Genomic DNA, 13,635 nt, shown 5'->3' on the forward strand with positions numbered 1-13,635 from the left:
TAAATATTCCGCAGCGTCAGAAACAGTAATGTGCATTTGAATTTGATAAGCATTTTGCGGTTTGCACATTAATAAAACGCAGGTCACCTGAGTGGTCTTGAGACGACTCTTAGCGTGACTGAAGTTTTTCCCTTTTTTGTTTGATGTCTTTCAAAATTTAAATCTTTATTTTATTTGTTAAATATGTTTCATAAAGCAGTTTATTTCTACCCATGTCCACTGCAAATACCTAAGAAAGTGTACTTACTAAACTAGGAAATAGGATAGCAAAGCCTTTAACACAAGAACGACCGCGCTTTGAAACTACCTAGAACGACCAAGTGCGTTTATTGACTCATAATACAGATAAAACACAAATCGTTCTTTTATTTAGTGAGAAAAACATCCTTCAAGTACAGCCTTCTCTGTCTTTTCTCCTTCTAAATGTCCACTGCTCGCGAGCACATGCTACTTTCGAATAAACTCGCTGACTGATCCTGAATTTCTACAGTGAATTAGGACGAAATACAGAAATTATAGTGTGACCTCACCATGCTCAAGTATACCTCAGACAATCCTGATTAATTATCATTTGTTGATTATTTATCGGTGTTCCATTTTATCACATTCTAATGATTCTGCAGACTGGAATGAAATGTGAAATTTTAAGCTTTACGCATCAAATTGACGCACTTGGCCGTTCTAGGTAGATAAATGCTTAAATTCACTGTTTTAATCGTAAAACCTCCAAAAGTCAGAAAAACTGAGCGTTGTAAGAAACAAATAATTGTCAAGTAGTTTTCGCAGTAAAAGATGATGCTCGGTGGTGATACAAGAAACTAAATACTTGAAATGCGTCAATTGACAAGCTTGGTCGTTCTAGTGTTAACGATTTTAAGCCTGAAAAGTGGGTTGTTACTTTCGAATTGTGGATGAAAACCTACATTGTACTTATCGCTAAAAGGCACAATTCTACTGCTGGCATTAAAGCGCTTATTGCCTTATAACTTCAAAATTACTCAGCCTTATCATTTTCACTTTCAAAGTGGTGACTAATAAAAGCTCTCTCGATTGGAATGTGAAAGATGATATCATAATCGTGATGACCGCAAAAAGAGAAAAGTTATTGGAGTATCGTTACGGCTTAATCGAGGTTAGGGGAGGAACTTAGTCTAGCCTTGCAGTTTCAGAAATTAATTTAAATTAAACAATTAATTAATTAATTAATTAATTAAACAATTTTCAAAATGTAGGGTGGAAAATGCTGGTATTATAACAAATGGTAGTTTCAGGTGTTTGGGGATTACCCAATTCAGAAGCTTACTTCGGGAAACAATTTTTCTCCAGCAACAAACTGCAGGGATGGATTTTTACGATCATCTTTAGCAAGCATATTTAGCAATCATGAAGTATCCGAATACCTTGTGCACAAGATGTGATGTGATTGTGTACAAGATGAGATTTACACAACAATTTTGGGCACTAAAACCAGGGGAGTTATGTGACATATACAAAGCTTTGAGCCAAAATGTCAAAAAGCATGTAACCTTTTCAAAATATATTAATCATTCCCACCTATCTAAATTCCATTTCAAATAAATCAATTGCACAAGACCATAGCTGCCGGGGTTGCAAGGTGGCTATGCCAACCCATAACAGCTTTTACAGGGGGGATGGCCATCCCGTCATCCAAATAATCATCCGAGTAAAAATAATCTTCATAATTGATGATACTAATTAACAAAAAAACACAATTTGAATCTATGTTTTTGTGTTTTTAAAGCAGTAGTGTTCACCACAAGACAACACGTAACTTAGTTAAGGTGATGCTTTAAACATGTAAGCTTAGTTAAGGTGATACATGTAAACCGTACGTTTTGCCAAAGAACAATCGTTTTTTCACACTGATTTCATAACAGCATTAACATGGAAAACTTTCCTGATAGAACCGTAACCATTCATTTTTGGTATTCCAAGACGAATTGTACACATTACAATTTACATTTAAAGTGAGGGGCAAGTCCAATAACAAGTTGATCTCATACTTACTGAATATTCTGGTGAAGTAGTTTTGAAAACAATTCTTGGATAGATAACACTGGTCTACACAAAATTTCAGGTTTGGGTTTTGACAACTCATTTTAGCTAATTTTGGGGCGCTGAATCCGAAAATGAACTCAGATTTTTTCTATCACATCACGTTTTTGAGATATGAAATATCCCTAATTTTTGAAAAAAATCAATTTTTGCCCCCCCCCTCTGTTGTCAAAACAAGGAATTCTGATGCAATAAACACTGTTTTACCTGCAATAATCTAGCTTTAATTAGCAAACAAGCATTCTATATTATATTCACACAAATTTGCGTTGTCTTTATTAAAATTTCATGTTTTGGAATAAAAAATAGGCATACAAAAGAGCAACCATAATAACATCAAACGCTACATTATGCTGACGAACCTGTCGATAGGACAGTGACAAGGTATTATCTGAATTATAGCCTACAGTTCACACAATATGCACATAGACAACGGAGTGCAGAAATTCTGAAGACACACACAGAAATAGCAAAGTGCCAAAATAAAGATTGACTCAAAGGGACTTGGGCAGGGCGAGTTCAGAAACAGTGAACAAAAGAGCTTTCATAAAATATGAACTCTTCACTTATAAGCTTAAAAATGCTCTTTTGAGGGACTTTCTTTTATGAGCAGCATCTGGAATTTCTCTTTTCAAACTCCAGCAATAGTCGGCCATCATATGACAATCCCACCGACCTTGATAACGTTCCTCCATAATTTTAATATCCTGGTGGAAACGTTCACCCTGTTCTTCACTAACTTTCCCAAGGTTTTCTGGAAACTCATCCGCATGGCTCTTCAAGTAGTGAACTTTGATGCTCATCCTGCATCCCAAATCTTCAAAACTAAGCAGTAGCTCCCTTAAGAGATCTTTATAATTTTCTGCTTTTCTGTTTCCCAAAAAATTTCTCACAACAGCACCGAAAGCATTCCAAGCTCTAGCCTCGAATGGGAAAATTATAAAGATCTCTTAAGGGAGCTACTGCTTAGTTTTGAAGATTTGGGATGCAGGATGAGCATCAAAGTTCACTACTTGAAGAGCCATGCGGATGAGTTTCCAGAAAACCTTGGGAAAGTTAGTGAAGAACAGGGTGAACGTTTCCACCAGGATATTAAAATTATGGAGGAACGTTATCAAGGTCGGTGGGATTGTCATATGATGGCCGACTATTGCTGGAGTTTGAAAAGAGAAATTCCAGATGCTGCTCATAAAAGAAAGTCCCTCAAAAGAGCATTTTTAAGCTTATAAGTGAAGAGTTCATATTTTATGAAAGCTCTTTTGTTCACTGTTTCTGAACTCGCCCTGCCCAAGTCCCTTTGAGTCAATCTTTATTTTGGCACTTTGCTATTTCTGTGTGTGTCTTCAGAATTTCTGCACTCCGTTGTCTATGTGCATATTGTGTGAACTGTAGGCTATAATTCAGATAATACCTTGTCACTGTCCTATCGACAGGTTCGTCAGCATAATGTAGCGTTTGATGTTATTATGGTTGCTCTTTTGTATGCCTATTTTTTATTCCAAAACATGAAATTTTAATAAAGACAACGCAAATTTGTGTGAATATAATATAGAATGCTTGTTTGCTAATTAAAGCTAGATTATTGCAGGTAAAACAGTGTTTATTGCATCAGAATTCCTTGTTTTGACAACAGAGGGGGGGCAAAAATTGATTTTTTTCAAAAATTAGGGATATTTCATATCTCAAAAACGTGATGTGATAGAAAAAATCTGAGTTCATTTTCGGATTCAGCGCCCCAAAATTAGCTAAAATGAGTTGTCAAAACCCAAACCTGAAAAAAAAAGTTGAAATTTGTAGACCAGTGTAATTATAAGTAAAAGAAAATCGCGAAATTGGCTTTAATTGTGACGTAGATTAAGGCTCTTGTGATATCATAGGTAATCACAGACAACATTCGCAAATTCATAAACTTAGCAACAATCAATTACAATGCTTCAGATTGCTAGTTTCTTCATATGACGCCTGATTGGACATAGGCTAAACTCCTATGACCTACACTTATAAATTCAGTCGACTACCATGCAAGGAAAGCAGCTTTTTGCGACTTTCTTTTGCCGATAACTACCTAACCAAGAAATATTTTTTAAAAATGTTTTACCAGAATGTTTAGTTAATAGTATTCCTTTATATAAGATCCGTTTGTTTTTGGACTTCTCACCTTGAGAGTTCAAATACACTAATATATTTGTGCTTGTAGCTATATATGCTGAAGTCAACCGGGTAATCAAGTCAAGTTTTCATGCCGTGGAATTTAGGCTTTAATCCTGTTTTTTCATTGCCAAGAACATTTTTTGGTTAAACTCGATGCATTGCACAATACACAACAACAATCAATGGCCATTTTCAATAACTCACTATTCGATTGATGCATTTGGTATGTATGCAATGGGTTAATTTCATCAATAATGTATTTAGGAGTGTGTTGAGGGGTGCAAAGTTACCTGGGTCTAAAATTGCCGCGTGTGACCATGCTGCGCAAACTGCGCGAAGCATAAAAATAAGTGCGTTTTCTCACAACAACATTGAACATTGTGAAAGTGGGCCTACAATGCAATGGCGTAGGAAGGGGCATCAGGAAAAGGGCTCCCAATACTGCCAGCCTATGTTCAAATAGCAAAATTTCACACAATACAACAATGCTTAGCAACTGATCAATTAACAATACGAATTCCAATTAATTACGATGTAGCTGTTGTTTCACATCTGGTGCGTTATTTCTCTTCGTCAATTCTATCTCCACGCAATGTACTACATTAGTCCATTTGTCATGTGTGTGTGTGTCTCTCAGTTTTAGGAAATTCTGCATTTTCCATTACCGTTATACTATTTAAGATAAGACTTGTTTGGAAAAATCATGAGAGCATTGAAGTACAACTACATATATTTGCCAACTGTTTAATTTTGATATGGTATGATAATCTTTATCATCGAACTGAGCAAAGTCTTTTTGCATGATTTGAACCCAGCAATGAATCCTCATCGCTCGAGCCCCAGTTACCAAGCTAGCTTTTATGCAAGTTCCGATTGTCACACATTTTATTGTTTTTGTTTTTATGATTTTTTATATAGTATTCATAACCTGTCCATTAGGTCCACTTAGCAAGAGCAAATGTCATTTATGCCTTGCCCAAAGGCATTACAACAGTACAGCGTCACTGGGTATCGAACACGAAACACGAGCCGCATTTATTGTGAAGCCAGCATAGAAAGTATTTGGCTATATGGCCAACCTTTACATTATTAACAGTGTATATTACCGCAACCTTCTGTGGAAGGGTGGCAGTGAGCCAAAACACATGGGAGTTGTTTTCGCTGCAGTGCACTTTGGAATGTAACATCAAACATTCTTTTCAATTAAAATAAGAAACAGGATATAGTTTGGCACTCTTATGGTTAACTTTATATTTTTCGACACGAGCTTTCGCAAGCATAAGCTTGCTTCTTCAGGTGTACTGTGATTTCACAGTAAAAATGCTTGCGAAAGCGCGTGTCGAAAAATATAAAGTTAACCTAAAGAGTACCAAACTATATCCTGGTTCTTATTTTACTTTAAAATTTGGTTAACAGGGTTCCGACAACATCATTCTTTCCAATGGCATTGTTTACTAAATTCCTAGGCAAATTAAATACAAAGTTAGCCCAATATATCTTTTCAAAACCAGCTCCCCTCCTCCCAGGAGGATCATGGGGGCAGCATTTCTAGGAGTTCCCTAAACAGTTTTCAATCTTTCAATCTTCCATTTTAAAAGCTAAAGCTTATGTGTCAAACTTCCAGCCCGCTTTACAATAAAGTTTGGCCAGCGAAGTTTTTTTATACATTGAACTATTTTTGGCCCGCAAGGTCACAGTACAGTATAACCTACTTTATTCAAGCAAGAAACAAGATTATACTAAATCGCACAATAAACTAGTGCGGCAGTTGCCCCACCATAACATGATATGATAGAATGAACGGATTTATTTTAACACTTGCAATCTGGGACAACTTTTTCTTTATTGTTTGTTAACTGTTTAATGCTTTTGCAAGATGAATGATACATAATGATGTAACAGAAGAATAATCAAAAATAGTACAGTCAAACTGTTCTTGTTCAGCAGTTTCAGTTTAATTTTGGCAAGTCTAGTACAGCAGTCTTCAATATGGCCAAAAGAAAAATAAATTTTGAGAACAGATATTTTCGGGACCGCTTGGAGGCAGAGTATATGTTCACTATCATCTTAGGAAAACTAGTTTTTTTGTTTGTGGTGTTAGTGTGACAGTAATTAAGGAATATAACCTAAGACGACACTATGAAACCAAACATCAAGACAACTTCAAAAACTTAAATGCGGAGCAGATACTGCAGAAGGTAGGACAGTTATAAGAGAAGCTGACATTGCAACTAACATTTTCCACTATGAAAAGTACAGGTGACCACACACACCCCTAACGGGGTAGCAAAATCTAATTTCTAGATAATTATTAAGTCAGTGGATGATCTAGACAGGGGTGTGCAGGTGTTTCAACACGCCCGTCAGTGAATTGACCTGTTATTATTGTAATGCTCTTATCCTTCTCTTATCGCCAATGCTAATTTTAATTATAAAAGGAAAACGGGCTTGCCAGCCTTGCCTTGCCAACCTTGTCTAAAATGGGAGAAAATACCTTCATTGTTTTGTCATCTCAACCTGAATAGACTGAATTATGCAAGACAATAATAACAGAACATTGCGATTGGCAGGATATATACTGGACAATAACCAGCTGAAGATCTTACTAATGGATGCCCACTATTGTTTTTTAATGATTGGTGAATGAATGATTTTTAATGATTAATGACTGGGCACATATTGTTTTTTAATGATTGGTTTTCACTGCACATTGTGGTTGCCCATATGACTGATGGATGTCTGGATAATGTCATTGTTTAAGGTGTGATCTGTACCAATCGGCTTCCTCCCTCCTTCCTTTGCTCTAAAGTTTTTCTTTCTTTTCAAGCATGAGCGGCATCTGTTTGGTTTCACTGAGGGTAGACGTTTCATTCCAATGCTACGTAGTCACTTTGGACATAAATACTGTTTTGAAAACAATAGACTTATACAGAAATTAGCCTATGTTATTTAGATCAGATATCTGGTACCTTAACAACTAGACCTAGACATAAGAATAAACTGTAAAAAATCAAAGATATCATATCATCAGCACATAATCGTATCGTTGTTTCTTTCAATGGTTAGTTTTTTAAACATTTCATGTTGCAAATTTTCATGTTGTTGAGATAAAATAACTTAGTGTGCCGCCACAGATTCTCAGGTGTGCCGCGAATCTTTTTGGAATTTTGGAAAAGAACTGTATAAATATTTAAAATAAGGCATGCAGACAAGCATATGCGACTTAAAAGCTTTCTAGCTGCTTCAATAGCTGATAATTAAGCACATGTGACGATGAAACCAATTATGGCATTGTCGATAGAGTAGGGTAATTTTTTAAAGCAACATTTCTTCTCTTGTAAGTGTGCCGCGAGCGTTTTCTAATTTTTCTAGTGTGCCACAAGTTGAAAAAGTTTGGGAACCACTGGTCTAGCCTGTTATTTTACACTTTACAGCATTTATATCCAAAGGAACCACATGCTGGCATACGAACAAAATGTCTAACGTCAGCGAAAACTAAGAAATACACGGCGCACCGGAAAAAATATTGACTGTTATTAGTCCACAATTCTCATCATTGACTAATAAAATGCCACTTTCGTCCGAAAAAACATTCCCCATGCCTTATTTTGGTCCAAGTACTATAAACCGGCCTACATACAGTTCGCAACGCCTTTTTATGGCCAACTACACCCCACGGACGCATTGGAAACAATGATGGCTAACTAAAACTCATTATACGATGTGATTAGTGTTTACTTCATTAATCACTTCCTGGCTTAATCTCATTCGCGTCACGTAATATACTGAGCCACTTGACACAGTCAGAGTCACACACTTGACACAGTCACACACTTGACACACTGACTTAATAGTTGCTGTTACCGCAATAAATATCACATAAATATTGAGATGGTAACATTTCGTCACTGTTTAAAACCCTCCTTATCCCTGCAATGCCATAATTTTATGAGTTTTTTTTACTAAATGCAAGGTTGCGAAAGGACGAAGGAACTTAAAAGTATTCCCACGTAAGTACATAAGCCAAAATTATTCAAATTAAAACCAAAATAAAAAACTAAAACCCAAATTATTTTCCCCAAAAGGTAAAGGCGTCCTATAATCCGGAAATCTCAAAGCACACAAGTGCTACAAATACTTTATTCACTTTTCACAAAAAAATACTACATTTATGCTAACAATCACAACAAATATGTTCAAAATAACCTAAATTTAAGCTAGAATAGGTGGTTCCTAACTTTATAACAACAAATGTTATGCACTTTGTTAGAACAAATTCAAACAGAAATAAAATCAAACAAACCCACTAAAGTCAATTATTTGAGGAATTAAAACTTTACTGTTCAACTTGTAACATGGAAAAACCTGTGGACTTACAATACAGTAATTGAATATACAATTTGATATAGTTCATTTTAACTAATTTCGTAAGCATTTAAGTCTACGTCCTCTGCAATCACTTCATATTTTCTAACAAGAAATACGTACATAGTTTCACACAACATTACCAATTCTAGTCTCCCAAAATCAGGTAGACCATCTTGAACATATTTCGCAACAAAACCACCAATGTTATACTTTATACTATGGGTTTTCAGGTGGTGGATTAATTGGTTTCTAGACTGGCCTAAACCAAGTCTGACTGTTTGACTCCGCTAATGATTGTCTTTGACTCCGTTGCGTTTACTGTCTCTATATTGCTTCTTAAATCAACACCAACTTCATAAAGTTTAGTTGTTATATTGTCCGAATAAGTTGTATCGAATTAGCAATATTTACACCATGATCCCACTTTCATAATAATTCAGTAATAACTTCAATTTAGCAGAACAAGGGAAATAACTCAGAGAAGAGAGAATTTCCAAGAGAGCGATTTAAATCCAACACTTGTTTTATATACTAAAATATTGACCAATGAGCGAGTGCCAAATTAACTGCTATCACACGTGTACATGTGTCCATGTTATTCTAAGCTTTTCATCACAAAGAATTCAAATCGATTTACACCAGTACAGAAAACCACTTGACACACTTACTACATCACATGTTGGTTTGAAACTACGATTGTGATTAAAGATACTAGAACAATACCTGCTACCATAAAACCACGTGTCGCATATATTGTACGTTATCTGAACGTTTCATCAAGTACACTCAAACTTTACGCCGTGAAAACAATACTATTTGAAATACTTCAATCTGCGTCAATATGTCGGTTAGAATTCCTTGTTTGAATAACTGCTTAACACGAATACGAAGCTTTTGCAAACATTACATTATCTAAACTGGAGAAAAATACAAAAACTCATGCTAATGCCAATTTGTATAAATTATTGCAATATTTAGGCTATCACGAATGCCACAATACCATCAATTTCTATACATCGAAAATACGAATGATTGTGTGGCATGACACTGAGAAAAGTCAGCACATCGGCAGAAAAGTTGGTAAATAGATGAACTTGTGGTCCCAGTGTAAACAAATAAAGTAAAGTTTGTGGTATTTAAACGGCAACAAGTTTTCTATAGTAGGCCTATAAATTATATTTATATCATCTCGTATTAAGTTATAATTTCTCAACGTCAAACGCGCGCTTTTCTCGCTTCCTTCCATGCTTAATTCTACGTTCAACTTTCATGTGAATGCAATTTCATTTCAGGTGATTATACAGTTTTAATCTGTGAGGTAAGTTTGTTCAGTGGGAAATAAATTAATGACAAAATGCATAATTAATTTCTAAACGCAGCGATTTACTCCTTCATATTTTTTCAAAAACAAGTATTTTTTACCTGTGTGAGATGGTGTTTTTCTTTCATGCTCAAAAGAAAACTCGCCGCACCTTTTCCCCAAATCCCAAGCGCGTTTGTCAGATCAACGTTTTCATCACAACTTTATGGGGATGGCGATGTAGATTGTTTTTAGGTTGGCCTAAAGCCGAAGGCTATTAGTCTTTCTTTTAGAACTCTTAGACAATTGTGTCATTGACTCCGTTGCGTCTGCTTTCTCTATATTGTTTCTTTAAATCAACACCAGATTCATAAGGTCTAAAAGTTTTATTGTCCGAAACATCAGAAAACATTTTCATCATCCTTTCACATGTAAACAAAGCTATAACTTCAATTCCGTACTGAACAGTCCAGAAGGTAAAACTGATACTCTGAGACAAGTTAAGAATAAAAGAAGAAGAACGATTTTGACCAAACTTTAGTTTTTATACCTGCCGTATTCAACCAATGGGCGACCACCATGCTACATTTTACCATGACACGTATAACACGTGTCCTTGTTATACATTATCTAAGCTTTTTTCACAAAGAACTATCGATTTTGCATCGGGAAACACAAAAGCCCCTTGACACACTTCACTACGTCATAGGTCGGTTTGGAACTATGTTTGAATAACGGATTAAACTACGAAAAATACACTTCAAATATTGAATTCAATTGAATCTAACTGGAGGCACACCCAATGCATTTTTTAGAATGCCAATGTATAAATTATTACAATTTACTATCACGACCGCCACAACTTTCTGATCCACTGTATTGATCTTCTTCTGTGGAAACGTTCGCTCTTTGCTCCCCCGCTTCTGAAACTTGCTCATCGTTGTTTGAACTATCTCTCTGCATCCTGTTAGAATGCATTTTTGTGCAGTATCTTTTCAGGCTTGAATAATACTGGTAACTCTTCCTACAACTTTCAATTTGACAAGCGTAACGAAAACTAGAATCTCCAACATGTTCCCGTAAATGGTTGTGGTAAAGTCGAATGGAATTGCATGTATACAATCTGCATTCTGATAGCTGGTACAGTTTCTACAAATAAAGAGCTTTATGATTTAGCACACAAAACCAATTTTTTGGAGAACTATGCATAAAGTATTGCGGCTAACGATTACATGCAGGTAAACTAACTGGTCACGAAAAAGGAAGTTGAGAGAAGTGGATAGACCTGAAGAATATTTAGCCGGAAAGAAAAAATCCTCAAAATAAGTTGGGAAGTATCCAACAATCCAACCAATAAAAGACAACTTTGCGGATGATGTCTTTCACAAGTCTAATAATACTTTCTTTTCAAACACTACACTGTACGAGATGGACTTTTGGTTACGAAACTTCGCTTTCAAGAATGGTTTGCATGAAACTTTCATTAAAGGGATTGAAGGTTTGTTGACAATTCTGTTGTTTTACCAGGCATTACATTTGTGGCATTTTGTTTTGCGGCAAGCGATTATTCCATTTTTATTGTAAAATTTGATAACTTGTGGCAAGCAAAGTTATTAAATTTCTATTGATGTTCAAAACAACCTTGTTTCAAAAGCTTTCTGCTCCGTTTGTAAGACTTCCTTGTAACTAATTTACCCTGCTGGTGGTGAGTTACGCGCTATACCTGGAAAAGTTGTTTGATCTCATGATAGTCTTCTTGCGGATGCAGGCCCAATCTTTCGGTCAGATATATATCCTCTGATATGGGCTTTCCCTCAGTGGTGATGTGTTGCGCATTCTTTTAGTTATGGCCGCCAGACCTTAGACTACTATGAATGTTTGAAAAATGAAACAGTCGGTCTCTTGATGGTTGTGCTATCTCGTAATTTATTACGTCAATCTAAGATGACTGTAGAATAATGCAGTTAACCTTCGATAAAATCTTTGTAGATGATATGAGCAATTTACTAACTTTTCCATGATTATTACGTTTTTACTTTGCATGTGATCCCAGAGTGATTCCATGCGTAATCAACGATTCGTAGAAAAGGCAAAAACAGAGGATGACGACGAAATTACACGTAGCGCAATAATGCTTGAATTGCGTGCGATTGCTTATACAAAAAAAGCTTTTTAATGTAGCCAAGACTGTTTTATTTTGCAACCATGAACCGTTTCCGTTGCAAACTATTTTCAAGCCTTGTGACATTGTTATGAAGAGGACCGGAGGGGCATATTGTTATGTAAAAACTGATCAATAGCATTACCAAAGCTAGTTCAATACGTTAAATATGCTCCATTTGCACATATGTCTTGCTGTCGTCCAGCCAAAAATGAATCGATATACATTCTGCTGTACTAACATGAGGAACGAGCTTCGTGGTATTAAATGATTAAACTTTGGGCTATAAACGGTTTATTGCATTGGTGATTGGTTACTTTGTTATGTAAAAGTCGGTCTACACAGTTGGTGGTGTACACACTGAATTTTATTACAATATAGATATAATATGCGTTTTATTAGAGATTTAATGCTAACCTATATATATGCTTGCATGCTTTCCTCTGTCTAAACTCTAAACTTAGCGAATTTTGAAACTTGTTCCAAAATTATAGCCCTTAGTTTTAAACTTTTTAAAAAGCAAAGTTTGTGATTGCTGCACTGCTTTTGCGTTATAATATTTCATTACGTTGGTAACTGCCACGGCTACTGTAATACATACTATGTAATAAAAATACACACCTATTATATATGTATTGTGTACAACCACTTAAAACTTTGTAATTTATATAGTGCTATATTTTAAGCGATTGAAATAATTTATCATAGTTTATAACATATATATTATATATAAGCGTTACCATTTTAAAGAATAATTTATAATATGTGCACTTTGAAGGTGCCAAAGTCACAGTACACGATCTGCCTTTATCTCTTCAAGAAGTTGGAGCTAATTTCAGTCTCAAGACAGAAGACTTCTTGAAAGATTTTTTGGAACAGCGATGGAGCAGTTTTTGGTAGAAGTGAGCAGTGGTTTGTTGTGAGTTAGGGTCTAACAAACAAGTTTTTGTATTTTCCATGTGGCAGTGAAGCCCTGTTCATTTGCCCATAGTAAACCGACAGTGTTATGTTTCGCGAAATGTATCAAACACAAGTAATGTAGAACAGGTACACCGAAATTCTCAGCATTGCATAATAGCTCAAAAATTATTTCCATTACATTAAATCTTCCATCTATTAAATTAAAGAAGCATTTACTTTTTGACTCTACAATACTAAACTTTAAAAACCATTTTAACGCAATTTTTCCTAGACTGCATAAAACCGTTTTAGATTCTCGCTATAAGTATAAGGGAACGGTTTTACGTTATTCATCATTTTCGTTGTACGCACAGTCGGACTTCATTAAAGCTTACAACATTGATTGAATTACCGACAAAATGTAGCCTACTAAGAAAAGATTAGCCTACACAGCATTACATCCCAAAATCACGAGAACGGTTGATATTATTCAATGATGTGATGTTTGACATTATTTAAATTTTTTGCCTATCATGAATAAGTTATGTATTTTCGCTTCTTGTAAGTCAGGCCTTGACAATGAATTTATTGTATTTTGATTTCAGACGAAACCGCATGAGCCATTCCAAGGACAGTTGCTGTCTTGGCTAGAAAATGCACCAGCACTTTCACGTGATAT

The 13,635-nt window shown here is 35.5% G+C and overlaps 1 long non-coding RNA gene across 1 annotated transcript; it reads right to left on the reverse strand.

Annotated features, from left to right (window-relative positions):
- Positions 1 to 1,457: 1,457 nt before the first annotated feature.
- On the reverse strand, positions 1,458 to 3,015 carry LOC143447327 (uncharacterized). The gene is made up of 2 exons (XR_013114076.1): positions 2,029 to 3,015; positions 1,458 to 1,712 (listed from the first exon to the last, which is right to left on the reverse strand). It is a non-coding gene; the product is annotated as an uncharacterized LOC143447327 (long non-coding RNA).
- Between the last annotated feature and the right edge of the window lie 10,620 nt (positions 3,016 to 13,635).

This window comes from Clavelina lepadiformis, chromosome 2 (assembly GCF_947623445.1).
Source record: "Clavelina lepadiformis chromosome 2, kaClaLepa1.1, whole genome shotgun sequence".
NCBI classification, from domain to species: Eukaryota; Metazoa; Chordata; class Ascidiacea; order Aplousobranchia; family Clavelinidae; genus Clavelina; species Clavelina lepadiformis.